The sequence below is a fragment of the Crinia signifera genome, chromosome 3, assembly GCF_055691185.1.
Source record: "Crinia signifera chromosome 3, ASM5569118v1, whole genome shotgun sequence".
NCBI classification, from domain to species: domain Eukaryota; kingdom Metazoa; phylum Chordata; class Amphibia; order Anura; family Myobatrachidae; genus Crinia; species Crinia signifera.
In genome coordinates, this window is record NC_139219.1 from 164,310,084 (window position 1) to 164,325,402 (window position 15,319).

The 15,319-nt window shown below is 41.8% G+C and overlaps 1 protein-coding gene across 3 annotated transcripts in view; it reads left to right on the forward strand.

Annotated features, from left to right (window-relative positions):
* The first annotated feature begins 937 nt into the window (after positions 1-937).
* HS3ST5 (heparan sulfate-glucosamine 3-sulfotransferase 5) overlaps positions 938-15,319 on the forward strand; it is a 312,296-nt gene continuing 297,914 nt past the window's right edge. Inside the window, exon 1 of one of the 3 annotated variants that reach the window (XM_083176864.1) lies at positions 938-1,742. The gene's annotated coding sequence lies outside the window, so the exon portion shown is untranslated. Of the gene's footprint in view, positions 1,743-1,947; positions 1,970-15,319 lie in introns of those variants that run through there. The other 2 variants (XM_083176863.1, XM_083176865.1) reach the window with 2 other exon arrangements.

A 15,319-nucleotide genomic window follows, 5' to 3' on the forward strand; every position in this document is an offset into this window, starting at 1 on the left:
CTGCTCGGCTGCCCTGTTCTGCTATGCGGCAGCTCAGCTGTTAGTCAGTGCAGAGGGGTGCTGCTACTACAGGCATCTCTAACCAGCTCCCCTCTGGGCATGCAGGCTGCCGCTGCAGGGACACTCCAGCGGCACACGGGAGGAGAGGGGGGTTCTTTGGCAGTAATTCACTTGTGGGGGCCCCCACAAAGTCATTGCCTCTGGGCCCCCACCAGTCTTGATCCAGCCCTGGTCTAATCCCAACAATCCCCACTAGTGCCTAACCCTAACTCCAATATCCCCCTCTTCTAAACCTAACACCCCGCAGCCTAACCTTACTCTCCCTCCCCGCAGCCTAACCTTAACCCCTCCTATGCTTAAACCTAACCCCCCATTCCCTGTCCTGACCTGCCCTGCATACTTACGTTAGGTATCCTTCCTGTCAAGATTCCCGCCCTGGCATCCTCATTGGTGTTGGAATTCCAGTGCTAGTCTCCTGGCGGTAGTTGGGATGCCGGGATCTCTGTTGTGAATGCTGGCATCCCCACTGCCAGGATGCTGAATGCATCCCCTGTACACAGTACATTTCATATGGGTACCGCATACCAGAGATACATTATAATGTGACAAGCGTAGATGCCGAAAAATCGTCTGAGCATTTGGTGAGAAAAGCCTCAGCAGCAAATAATGAGTTAATAAACCATATATTGAATTCAAAAAGAAGCAAATCATTATGTGATGTTGTTAATCCATGATCTGAAATCGTTTGCTTCCAAGATATGTATATTACAAGTCTTAATACAGACTTGTAATGACATGACTAATATGCTGGCAGCCGCTAGGTGGCGTGTCTGAGTACTCTGCCAGCTGTAATTGCTGCTAACTGTATCCATTAGCTGTGGTTAGTTATGTTGTAGATTGGTTCATTGTGATAGTGGCTGGGACGCTGGTTACATAACTTTAGTGATTAGCTCTTATATAATTAGCAGTAAGCCTTCTGTGCAGCAAAACTGTAAATATTTTATTAGAGATAATTCGGATTCCTTGGGGAGGTTTGGGAAAAAAACGAAAATGCCCATCACATGGATTACCATGCAGGTATTATACTTTACCCATCGAAAATACTGAAAAGCCAAAAACTAAACATCAATGGGCACAATGATTTTTTTAGAGCAGTAAACAAGTAACTAGAACATATTCCAGGTGAGGAATAGCTCAGGAGTTGGGCACATTGGTGCTTTTCTACTACCACATTGTGAGATCGCAAATTAGAGGACCAAGCAAGTGTCAGTAAGGCCCCTCGGTACATGCACACTCGTACCCCGAGATTTACTGACACGATCAGAAGTTTGGACGCATATATGGCAGCGCAGTCCGGTGCAGAAGTTTCCCCCACCAGGGACAAGAGCGCAGCAGCCAGTGGTGTCAGGGAGGCTGGGAGACACCTCCTCCCCCCGCTCAGGAGCAGCCAGCCAGGCACTAGTGAGTGTGTGCTGCTACTAGTGCTGCTGGCTGAGTGAGTGACGTGCCTGAGCCTCTCTGCGGGAGTGTGTGCCCTGCACCTGGCTCCGGTCTCACAGGGAGATGCAGGGAGCGAATCCCGTGCTCCGGCTCCTGTGTGTCACCGCTCAGCAGCTTCTCCGCCGCTCACCCTGCTCCACCTACACTGCCAGCAGCAGCATCTTCCCAGGATACAGCCGGGAGCTGCTGCAGCAGCCGCCGTGTGCTGGGGCTCCGCTCTGTGCAGCTACATAGCCTTGCTGGTAAGTCAGAACATCCTACAGAATATACTAGCATGTAGAGAGGCTGTGCCTGTGCTGCACTATACCATTATCATTAGACGTCTTTTGTGCATAATTGGATATAGTTTTGTTGGAGCAGTTGAGAAGATGTGAGAACTGCAGTGACCTGGGGATGTAACATTCAGATAGCAGAGGGCATTTCACAAGGCTGTGGAACCTACTGCCTCCATGCCAGAGCTGGGTCACTGGTAAATTGTTGCAGTCAGAACAGTGTTATGCCTGCTGGGGCAATAGAAAGGCTACTGTACTGTCATAGTGCTTGTATTACTGTGGCTAGCACTGATAAACCAATATCCTTGTCAAAGGGCCACTTTAACGTTACCTGGCCTCTACAGAATGTAGTAGGCATTTTATTAGCACATACACAGTACTAATAGCAGTAGTCATACTCATACACCTTCCCTCTAACTCACTCACTGCAGACACACCACACCACACACTACACACACTCCATGCAATGCTGGAAGTATGCTTACCTCTAATTTACCTTCTGCAGGGATATAGACATACAATAGCATTCACACACTTTACTTAGTCACCTTAGCATCATTGTTGTTGTTTTAACTTGTATATTGTTTCAGACATTGTATCTAACTTGAAATCAATACTTTGTTCTATATTTGAATATTTTTACAAGATTTTCTATACGAAGAAGTACAATACATAGTTATATACATTTATGGGGGGGGGGGGGGTGGTAATTGGAAGTAGAGCAACAACTTTCTAACTTGGACAGTACCACCTTGTGTGGATGCCATGACTTATGGGCATCCTTATAGAGTCCTGACAGGACTGATGGACAGTGTCATTTCTAGCCATAAATGTTTCAATCTCACAGAAGTCACACATTGATTTCCTAGATCTCCTGCGATAAAGTCTGTTTTTTTAGTGTACTCAGTGGATGTATACCGCACAGGGTAATTATTTGTCCATCCAGCATGGACAGAATATTATATATCTGCATATTCATGAGCTGTATGCCGATGGGAATGAGATGAGGCTATATAACTCATTTTCAGTCTAGTCCCTTCTATACACACTTTTCTATGGTTTTAGTTCTAACAAATACTGTATCTCTTCTGATCTGTTTTCATGTCATTTGCTCATATTCCAATTAATGTTAATCATATTTCTATATTTTTGGCTACATCAAAGTATCATACTATAGGTGTGATGATCAGGACAATTAGTAATGATATGTTGTGAGAAAATGTCATATAGAATGTATATGTAAGATGCATACACAAACACAGGAATAGTGATTTCCACTGTGGATAATTGTATATACAAGATAACAGCATAACAGGAAATGTTTGCTAATATTGTGCTCATCAATTTCTAGATGAGCTAAGTAGGATCTGTGGGTAGTATCAGTGTGCAGTCTGTACACAGCATATGCAAATGCAGTAGATGGTGCACAGTTCAGTACATAAATGCAGGACATAAGTGATACTCAGGTTCCCAAGTGCCCAGTGGGAATGCACAGGTGACTCTGTGATTTATAGTTCTTGCTGAATTTCTTTTGGAAGCATCAATTATGCTGAATGATGCAATTATAACTATAACTTATTAACATAATAATAGTTTTTATAAATAGTTCCTACGGTACAATATCTGAAGTATATTTAAGAATTGCATTGGTAGGATGATGTAAGTAAGGCTGTGTTGATTCCTTAAGAGCTTGTATCTGCAGTTAGGCTATACCAGTGTTTTTCAACCACTGTGCCGTGACACACTAGTGTGCCTTAAGCTGTTCTCAAGTGTGCCCCCAGATCTAGAGATGCCCAAACTAGTTTACAGCCACCACCAGTTCAACTGTTGGTTACTGGTCTCTTCTTTTCATGTAAAGGGCCAATGTATCTTATTTTTGTTACCTGTGAAGACCAGTGTGATTATTTTTTATATGGGGCCAATAGGTTTGTTTTTTTTCCTGTGGGGGCCAATGTATTCTGCCCTGTGGGGATCTCATGGTGTGCCTTGGCAATTTTAAAATCTTATTTAGTGTGCCGCAAGGTAAAAAGGTTGAAAATCACTGGGCTATACAATGGATTGCTCAGATGCAGACATAGTGCAGAATGTTTTACATATTGTATATTCACAGAGTTCAACAGAGTGAGTCAAGAATGAGTCATTGTCCTTTTGTTTGTAGATATAATGAGGACAATCCATTACAGAAAAATGAGGGATATAGGGGATTTTTATGTTTTTTCTCTTTTATACATTTGAAATCATCTTGCTGTGAACCATGGAAACCAATCCTATTAACTGTATAGTTATAAATACAACCAATGATCCATCAATCCAAGCAAATAGGCAAACCACCAATACAAGAGTACATAACTGTCTGTATATTATGTTTATATGACACTTTAAATATATAGGAGCTTTTTATTATAAAACTGGTTGTCTTTTTAAAGTTGCTGTTTCAGCAAGTGCATTGGTTTTGTATGAAAGACACTGCTTTTATAGGCCCCATATTTACTTTAGAGTTTGCTTGTGTTTTATCACTGAATAACTCTGTCCTAGGCGTGAGTTATGCTGTTCAGTATTCACTTCAGCAGGACTTGTTTGAAATTCAGAAATGGATGGATAAAGTAATAAAACAGGATGCTGCAAGATATACTGATAAAATAGCTACTAGAAACAATGATTTCTGTAATGATTATCTTTATTATTTATAAAATAATGTCATCAATTATTAAACATGCACCAAAAATCTCCCAATTAGAAGAATGAGTTTCATTTATTTTTCATGGTTGTCCTTACAGGATTTGTTTAATCATGTTTAAAATGAGCCTGTAGTAGGTTGTATCCTATTTGCACATTAGTTGTGGGAAATGTTTATAAAGAGTCTATGCAGTATTACTATTTTATTATGTTCTGATTATTATGTACAATATTATGCAATATGTACCATGTGAGCTGATTCATGATATGTCATTAATAAGATTATGTCCATACAATGCAATTTAACCATAAACTCTTTCAGCTAATACCCCTATAAATCTAGAGGGAATGTAGTTGTAAATCAGGAGCAATAATATCAAATCAATAATATTTCAGTCAAACAGTAGTTAGACATGGCAGCCCTTTCTCCTTTACTAACAAGTCTATCCCCCTCTTCCTCTTTGATGTGGTAGAACTGGACAACAGTCATCATGGTCAAACTGTCAATATGCAGCATATCAGCATGTTGAGGGTGACCATGTCAACCTTCATCATGTCTACCTGGAAGATATGTTGACATAATGACGTGTTGAAAAAAATGTCCCTGGTGGTGTAATGGTTACTTACCTGTTCCAAACAGCAGTGGCATCACCCGTGTCTACTTCTGGGTCCCAGTGATGCTGTGAGAGTCACTTCAGGGCGACAGGTGCCAGCTGGGGCAGGGCCCAGTATACCCATCCATATATGATGCTGGTCTCTGCCTAGGTCCAGGACATATCCTGGTTGGCAGTGGAAAAAAACAGAGAGGAGGAAGCTCTGCCTGGGGGAGCTGCCCCACTGGTCACTCGCTTTAAGGGGGCATCACCATCTGGGGGAGGAAGGGTTGGACACCGAGTGGTTAATATTGCTGAGCTTAAGGGAGGGCAGTGATAAAACGACATTCTTAGTCATGGTATTTTCTGCCAGGAGTAACATATAGCATCTTGTGTATCCCTTTATTGTGGCCATGATGTATTTTTAAACATGCATAGTAAAATCTAGGGACCATTTTAGGGCCTATTTGCATGCCATAGCGATCATCGCTGGGCATAATCACCAGTGTGTATGGACCTTTAAAATTCATGGTGAGCTACCCTTCTCTTAGTCCAGTGGTTAACAAGCTGGGTGCTTTGACACCTTGGTGTGTCTTCGGGACCTTGCAGGGGTGCCCTGGATTGGTTGTCCAGGACCAATTCAAATAACTTATGGTCAATGGTAAAACCAGTGCTGGAAGCTGGCAATCATAAAATATATGGACAAAGAGATACAAATCATGTCCCTCACCACATTACTGAACCCAAGGATGACAAACACAATTTACTTACTATGTTTTTCTGAATTTCACAATAAGAATCTTTTTGCCCAGGAGTGCTATGAAAAAAAAAAAAACTGATTCTCTATGGCGCTTTGATTCAAAAAACGTTTCGGAACCATTCTCATAGTCCATAGAGGTCACATAATTCACTTATTAAACCATAAACAATATGCAGATATAAATCTGAAATAAATTGTATTGCAATTCTTCTAAACTCATTTTCAATGTTAACATGTTTTTTCGGGATTACTTATACAGATGGAGCCGGGCTCCCTCTTGCTGGCGAATCGCCAGAACGTCACCGCTGGCGATCCGCCAGCAGCCTGGCGTCCATCTGACTGAGACACGCGTGCGTCGCACGCGCGTCTCAGTTTCTGGGCGGCGGGGTGACGGGAACCCTGTCCATCTCCGCTTCAGGGAGACGGACAGAGTTAGGGGGGGTGCGGGGAGGCGGTGGGGACCCCGGGTGACCGACGACAAGCCGGCGGGGACCCAGGGAAAGCCGTCGGAAGCGTCCCCTTTCGCAGATACAGATGGGGGATGGCGGCTGGCGTCGCCATCGCCATCCCCTGCAAAGAAGAGACCCACTCCATCTGTAGCTCCCATTTTGGTGTCAAAGCATTTGATTAAAAAGAACCTTCAATTTATAACAATGAAAATAAGTAAAACTTTAATGTTCATTAAAATAAGTACAACTGCTTTATAGCATTCTAAATATTTAATAAGCTAATCACAGGCTATGCTGAACTTAGTCTTATGGAACTACTGTTTGTACTAGTATTATCCTCTTATAATTCCTTCAGAGTAGATATTCATTAAATAGTAATACATTATTTCTTATGTATATTTATAAATCTAGAATATATCAGCCCTGTTTAGCGATATTAAGTCCAATTTAAAACAGTATTAATTATTTTTAAGAACAAAATATTCAGCTTTGGTTTAGCTTATTCATTAATTGGAAAATGAAGTATTGTTCTAAATCATTAACTAGGCATAAAATACAGTTCTAATGGATTGTATGAAACTGATGATTTTTTGTCTCTCCGTTCCACCCTCTACCATTTTGTGTTTTACCTTGGGAGAAATGACAGGAATTTTGTATGTTTTGGCATGAAGAGGGGCACATGGCATGGCTATCGAGATGATCTAGTCATTTAGAATTGCTGTTGGCTGCTCATAGATAGGTCATCATTACATCTGACTTTATCCATAACACACAAAATATCCAAAACAATGACTCTTTCAGCCTTTACTTCATTGAGCATTCCAGCTAACCTTGACTTGAGTCATTTACTTTTCACTTATGTAGTTATGCCAATTCTTAATGCCCCAAACTGTCCTTGGTATGTAGCCATTAGATTTCCATCTTCAGTCAGATTTTCTAGCATTACACTTTCATTGTGCATAGTGCCTAAGGGAATATTTGAATGTTATATGTTCTTTACTGAGGATTTTTTTTATAGAAGAAAATCTTGAAATGTATATGAGTTTTGAAAATAACACTTTTACATTAAGAAAATATGTGGTGCAATTCCACCAATAACAATTAAATAAGGCCATAAAATTACAGATTTATATTGGTCAAGTTGGTAAAAGCAAAGCAAATTTTTCTGGTACAGCACTATTGCATAAGTGGTCTCCCGGGTCACTATGGGGTAGAATCTAGGGGTGACATTTAATGGGATTTGATTTTTTTTCTGCCAATACTTTTTCCCGAAATCGCATATTTAATGAGATGCAAATTCGGGAAAATGTAACTAAAAATCGCCACACATGCAGACCAGGTTCTGACAGGCAAATTTGACTGAACCATGCACAGATCATTAAGATCTGTGCATGGTTCTGTCTTAAAAAATGTGTAAAAGTTAAATAATAAAAAAAAAATGGCGTGGGGTCCCCCCTCCTGAGCATAACCATCCCCAGGCTCATTGAGCCGGTCCTGGTTCCAAAAATACGAGGGACAAATAAACTGGGGGTCCCCCATATTTTTAAACCCAGCACCAGGCTCCAACAGCCCGCGGTGTCATGCCACAGCCGGGGGAAACTTTTTACATAAGGTCCTCCGGCCGTACCATGAGCACCGTGGCTGGTCAGCCTTGGATGGGGTATCTGGGGGAGTGGGGACCCCCCAATAAATGAGTCCCCCCCCCCCCCACACAGGCTTCACCCGTCCAGGGCTGAAGCCCGGGGCTGTCACCAGCGTCCAAGGGCTATGGAAGCCGGCCTCATAGGGATAAATCATCCATACAAAACATTGCTTTATACAGGTGAACTACAAGTCCCAGCAGGCCTCCCCCACATGCTGGGACTTGGCAAACCACAAGTTCCAGCATTAATGGGCCTGCTGGGACTTCTTGTCCATCTATAAAAAGAATGTTTCAAAAAAACGCATAGAGAAAGGTACAAGTTTATTACACATGCCGCCCGTCTAAATACCTCCCCTGGCAAAAATGGGAGAGAAATCATTCGATGGTCACTGACCACCAAATGATTTCTGCAGCCTTTGGTCTGAAAAATGAGTCAATACTTATTTATTTATTTATTTATTACTTTTCAGATGACAACTGCAGCCCGAATTCAGGCCGGCGCTAACGTCATGTTATGTCAGCCGCCCGCCCCATTCAGGCATCGAAGCACTGGACATTCCCCTGCTGCCGAACCCTGACCACCCCTGGCCCTCCCCTTACTGTGTGAAAACCTCTGCAAGTGATACTCACCGAAGGCCTTCGCACAGAGGTTTTGCATGTGTGCATATTTGCGCCTGCGCGCGCACAGGAATTCAGACCCATACGAATGGGTCAGACTCAACCTCAGAGTTTGGATCCAGTAAACCCTTTTGAACCGTGGGGAGCGACACAAATTCACAGTAGTACAATAAAACAAACAATAGGAAATGGTGTTAGAGGTAATTGCTATGGATTATAGTATTTTCCTGCTACTCATTATGATTACTACCAGTGGCGTAACTAGAGCCCCGCAGCCCCCACGGTGGCGGGGAGGCGCTTAGTAAGTGAGGGTGCCGGGGGGGCTGCGGGGCTATTGTTACACGCTGCCTCCACTTAATGCCGCCGGTACCTGCCGCTGTGCCGCATCAGTCTGCGGTCCCGGCCGGGTCTCCCTGTTCTCCAGGCTCCTGCTAATGAAAACTGACACTTAGAAAATGGCTGCCCCCATACTGCAGACCGTTTTTGAGGATGCTAGAGGAGGCCTGCGCCTCCTCTAGCATCCTTAAAAATGGTCTGCTGTATGGGGGCAGCCATTTTCTAAGTGTCAGTTTTTTATTAGCAGGAGCTGGGAGAGCAGGGAGACCCGGCCGGGACTGATGCAGCACAGCGGCAGGTACCAGCGGAGGTATAAACGGGGGGTGGGGGCGCTGATAAACTGTGCGGCGGGGGGCGCTGCCAAACTGTGCGGCGGGGGGGGAGATTTAATAATAGTTACGCCTCTGATTACTACATTTATACTAGTACAGTAATGATATGATGCTGAAATCAGAACTGGGTGGGTTTGTTCCACCCTCATTTCTGGGGTATTCCATGCATAACACAGGCATGTATTTTGTGATTAAACAATAATTACACCATTGTACTCCAGTTATATTTATCTCACTTTGGACCAGATGTATCAAGCTTCAGAAAGTGATAAAATGGAGAGTGATAAACAACCAACCAATCAGCTCCTACCTATCATTTTTCAAACCCAGTCTGTAACATGGCAGTTATGCACTGGTTGTTTATCACTCTCCATTTTATCACTTTCTGAAGCTTAGTGCATCTGGCGCTTTATACTGTACCCACAGAGTAAATATAAGTCACTGTAAACGTATACATCCTAATAGTGTGTACAGACGGTTCGATATGGCTTCCGATGTTGACGATATCGTCAACATCGGAAGCCATATCGCATACATATCGCATACTGATTGTATGCATTGTAAGGGCTTCCTAGCCCGATGCGCGCTCCCGTTTAAGGAGAGATCGGAGGGGAGATAGAGTGGGCAGCACACTCTATCTAGCACAAATCGCAAGCATATCGCATGCATTGTATGTGCCTTGCGATATGCTTAAGATGCGATGTGCTATACGATTTCCAGGGCCCTGTCAGTCATCCTGTTGTTAAGTCAAAATCGCTTAGTCAAAATCTTAAGCAAATCTTAAGGCACATAGGAAATCGCATAGTAAATCAAATAGGAAATCGCATAGCAAATTGTATGGTAAAAAGTCCAAATCTTAAGCATATCTTAAGGCATATCTTAAGGAGTAGAGAAAAAAAAAGGGAAAAGTAAAAATCGGACAAAACATCGAATCGTACATCGGATCGCACAGAACATCGAACCGTGTGTACACACTCTAAGTTTCTAAACATTAAGTACAGGCTAAGGACAGAGTAGGACACTGACCAATTTAAAGAATGATCTAAAGTAGATTCTCCATCCACCTCAGTATCATTCTGGGCATGTTTTGTATTATTCAGCTATCTATTTACGGAGTGAAACTGGTAGGGACTGAGCGTTCTCATTTTTAGCATTGAAAGGTTCTGTGAGCTGTCATGTATTAATAGGTTACTGACATTCATAAAAAGGTGGCACACATTTCCCTATGAAAGTTTCTATGCTAGCAACTATATACAGTTTATAAATAAAATCAATATTGTTTAAATATGTTCATTTGTATTGTTTATACATTATTTATAGGTTTCAAAGATTAATTTATTTCATATGCTGTGCCTACAATTACATTGATTATCTCTCAAGAGTTACATTGCTGCATATTCTTTGAGTATGTTTCTGTTACGCAGATTGGTAAAAAAAGAAAAAAGCCACTTTTAGAAAATGATATAAAATATAGTGTGGTTTAAATATTTATCTCTTTGATGAATCTAGGCCATAGCGCTAGAGGGGATTCATATCCAATGCATTGGAATGAAGTCATCTGGGGCAGTGAAATGGGTATTGGGAATTAATCTGCTCCTGTATTCCTCTCCAGTTACATTTATAGAACATATAGAAAATGCAAAACTGAAACATTAATGTGTATAGTGGTGCATGTGATGCAGAAAACCTAAAACAGTCCATTTAAAGCCAACGTTATATTCTTTTAGCTGTATATATTTTATACTTGCTAGCAAGGTCGCTTCTCTGCTGTAAATACCAGAAAATATCTCAAAAACTAGACTGATTTACTGTGATGCCCTATATAAATAATAATTAATAATAAGATGTTCAGACTATGCAGAAACACATCATTATTCCCATTCATTGATGGCTTGGAAGGAAAGAGGGGGTGTCACGGGATGGGGTGTCTGGGGTGGAAAAGGAATGGGGTTATGGGTCATATTGGTCAACAGGCCATAGGTCGACACATGAAAAAGGTCTACATACCTTAGGTCGGCAGGGTGAAAAGGTCGACACAAGCAATGAGTTGACATGGAAAAGCGCAACATGAAAAAGTTTAACATGCGGTTTTCAAAGTTTTAGTGTCTATGTCGACATGGACGCCATGTAAGTGTACTGCATGCCCTCGCATGGCTTGCTACTCTTGGCACACTATTAAAATCTTACTCTATGTCCACTTGGATAGTAAAGTATGAAAAACCACCTGTTTTGGTGAAAAACTCATGTTGACCTTTTTTCATGTGGACCTTTCCCATGTCGACCCATTCAATGTGTCGAACGTTTTCCCACGTTAACCTAAGATATGTTGACTTTTTTATGGCCTGTCGACCAATCGTGAAGGACCTATTGAATGTTGACCTTTTCTATTGTTGACCGGCCGACCGCATCCCCAGGAATGGAATATTTACAGTACAGTAACTTAATGTAGCCAAGGGTCAATCATTCAGATTGACCTAAAATATGTGCAGTAGTGCATATAGGCAATATTGCATTTTATTATAATGCTAGCTGCAGTACCGGGTTTAGCTCAGCTGTAAGTTGGTAATAATGGAAGTCAGTTAACCACAAAAACAAAATGATTAAAAAAAATAAGTTATAGCTCTCAGACCTACATATATGGATAATAGTCCAAATAAGTACTAATTAACGGTGCTTACTTAAGTCTAACATGGTACACAGCAAACATGTACTGCAATGTTCTAGTTACTTCTATAGAGACATGGTCGCCTGTTGACTTGTTTTGAGCAGTGCAAACGTCACCTTCCCACAACTGGCGACAATCTGTTGGTAGTGAGGTGCGTATACAACTGTTGCTGCTGACTCTCACTGAGGGCAGTACATGGGACATGGGACCCCTCCACACAGAGCCTCACATACAGCCTCCTGAGGACTGATGGTGATGATACAGAGCTATTGCCAGCAAAAGCCCCTGATTAGTATACCTTGTATGTAAGACTTATGCGGGTACATGCATTGGCGGACTCAGGGAGGGAGGCACCCAGGCACGTGCCCCCTATAATTTTGTAGCTGAGGACCAGGGCTTTTCAATGAGCCCAGCCCCGTGTCTCTAGCCACCTGGGAACCGGAGATATTGCCTGGCAAAGCTGTAATGTTTTTCCCCCATAGGATAATATAATTCCGACCCCCACCAGGTTCCGACGGCTGCCAGTTCCTCCCCTGGCATTACAGAAGCTTGTGGTTGATCTCATTCAATTCTAAATCGCTGGGCCTTCAATATTATACCAGGTTGGTCCATATCGGTTCCAGAGATATTGCGGATAAACGTTTTTTTTTATTTATTTTTTAATGTAATTTCATGGCTGTTCATGTTCTTTGAGGGCAGATTACTCTGGAACCAAACATTCCAGTTTCACTAGACCAAAATCATTCAAAGCCCACTCAAAAGTTCTTCAATATGATACTTGTTTCATGTAAATGGGTCAGTTGGTTCCGAAGATATAACCGGTTAAATGAGATAACTGGTTAAGGAGGGGGAGGGGTGGTTTTCTCTCCCCCCTCAAACCAGAAAATGTAGGGACTAGGCTGGTGTAAAAGGGGCCAACCTGGGAATGCATTTCCTGGTGTGAAAGGGGTATTATTTAAAATAGCCGGGACCTAAATACAGCCAGGCTCTGCCACTGTCAGTGGCTATCACTTCTGCCTGGCGGCGGCTGTCCCCATTTACCAGGAGCATGTATTCCCCCTTGGCAATGAGCATGTAATCCCACAAGGCAATGAGCATGGAACCCTTGGCAATGAGAATGTAGATAAGCAGCACTTATGTAGCATAATTTTTAATAGGCACTATGGTGTTTGGCATAATACATAATGGACATAATGGCGTGTAACTTAACGTGTAATGGACATTATGGTGTAAATGTTTAATGCGCGCCTTTGGCAGACAATGTCCCTGTTTATGAAGCATATTGTGAATTTTGGCTTAATCTGTGTGTCATTATGTGAATTCTGGCTCAATCCCTGTGGCATTATGTGAATTTTGGCTCAATCCATATGGCATTTTATGAATTTTGGCTCAATCCGTGTGGTATGTGAATTTTGACACAATCCATGTGGCATTATGTGATTTTTGGCTCATTCCATTTGGCATCATGTGTAAGGGGCAAGTATAATGGGGTCTATTGTTTTGTTGCATAATATGTAGAAGTTGTATATGGTGTGGTACACTACACTCAAGGACACACCCCCTTTTCCGGAGCGCGCCTTTGGCTCGCGCACAACTACATCCTTCAGTTTTGTCGCCATGGTGGGCCTGCATACTTTAAATGCCAGGGCCTATTTTTAATCCCATTGCCACCCTCTCTGCCACTCTCTTAGCATGTACACTGGCACCACTAACACCGCCCTTCCCCCACCCAAACCCTCTTTTATCATGGTGCCCCCCCTGTCATTTTATCCTGGATCCACCCCTGGGTACATGCTACACTAATTGGGGGTCCACATACTGACTCCAGTGGCTTAACATCCACCGTTTATCTCAGCCTTTAAATAAATCTTAAAAAGTAACATTGTGCACAAATTGGTTATATAACTGATATATTTTTTTGCCTGTTCTATCCCATACCCAACTATATCAACACTTTGTTTTGTCACTTAGTTAAGTAAGACTTTCATAGAGTTATGATAGACTGTTTTTTAATCCTGTTGTTTGTGAAGGATGCAAAGTGCAATTTCCACAGTGTTTTAACACAGGCATCGGAGCCCGAACTAGCAACATTCATGGGCAAAAATCAGCCTGACTTTGCACAAAATAGTTTGGAGCCCTATTGGACAGAGAACACTTTTCTGAGACTCTGGCCCTCCATAAAATGCACCCACTGTCACGGATTAACCCCATAAAATCTTATACATTTTTGGTATTTGCTTGTGTTTGCAGCTGAGTTACAAGACTGGGTGACATTTGCAATACTAAAAATATACTTTATGAGTAGCAGAAAGATTTTACTATGTTATATGACATTTTGTGATTATGGGTGTAAGAGATCCAACACTTTCACAAACCTAAAGTTACCATGATCTTCCTGTAGTAGATGATCTCCCATTTTTTTGTGCACATTCATAAATATGCCATCTTTTTGCATAATAATTTCCTTGTACCACAAGTGCAGGTGCAGTGATGCAGCAAATAGACAATATTTGCAATAATTTGTTTTTGTATTTCATCACAAAAACGGAATTTGCATTACGTCCTACTTGCAGCATTTTTGTCACCTTTATTCCTCTAAAAGCCTTAGTTAATATCCCGGGTCAAGTAATAATTGGGGAGGACCAATCACAAGCTATAATAAATATTATAGATGGATGGTTGTGATTGGTAATTCCCCTGCAGTATTGCAGAATTTATGGAGATCATTATGGTACATGCTGTAGAACCAGACTACTGTACCAATTTATGAACACAGAACATTAAAATTATGTGATTTTAATCCTTTTATCCATTTTTACATTGCTAGTACATATAAATGGTCAACCTTTTATACTTTTTCTTGCATACATATTTGCAAGCAGTTTGGCAATATTTAAGTCATATAAAGTTATGGGCTATGCAATTAGGGTTTTACACAGAGGGAATCAAAACACGGGCAGGTTACATATCGTCACCAGCTTATTTAAATAGTTTTATCTTGGATTTTTAAATAGAAGCAGTTTTTACACATGTAGAAACTTCTTAAGGCACACGTGTACACTGAGATGTAATATAGGTACAAGTTTAATCCTTATTCAAACTTTAACTGTACAGTTTGAACTTATGTGAAAAGCATAAAATGTACACATACTGTTTGGGTTTACAAAAATGCAAGCAAAACACATTTTAGATACACCTATATTCCTGAATATGCATGCAGCCGAGAGAGTAGTAGACTCCCTATGGGCACAACCAGGAGGGTGGTGCCTATCGGGGCATAGCAAGAACTTTGTTGGCCCTTTAGCAAAATCTTGGAGAGGCCCTCATTTGCATAGCGAGCTTAAATGCTAATTTTGCTCCCAAATGAGAGCATGCCAGTCTCTCAGATCCACACTCTAGCGCAATACAAGTCATTATCTGCTGAGACTGACTCCAGTGCCAATCTTTGCCACCAGTCATTAGATCAGTTTAGGCAT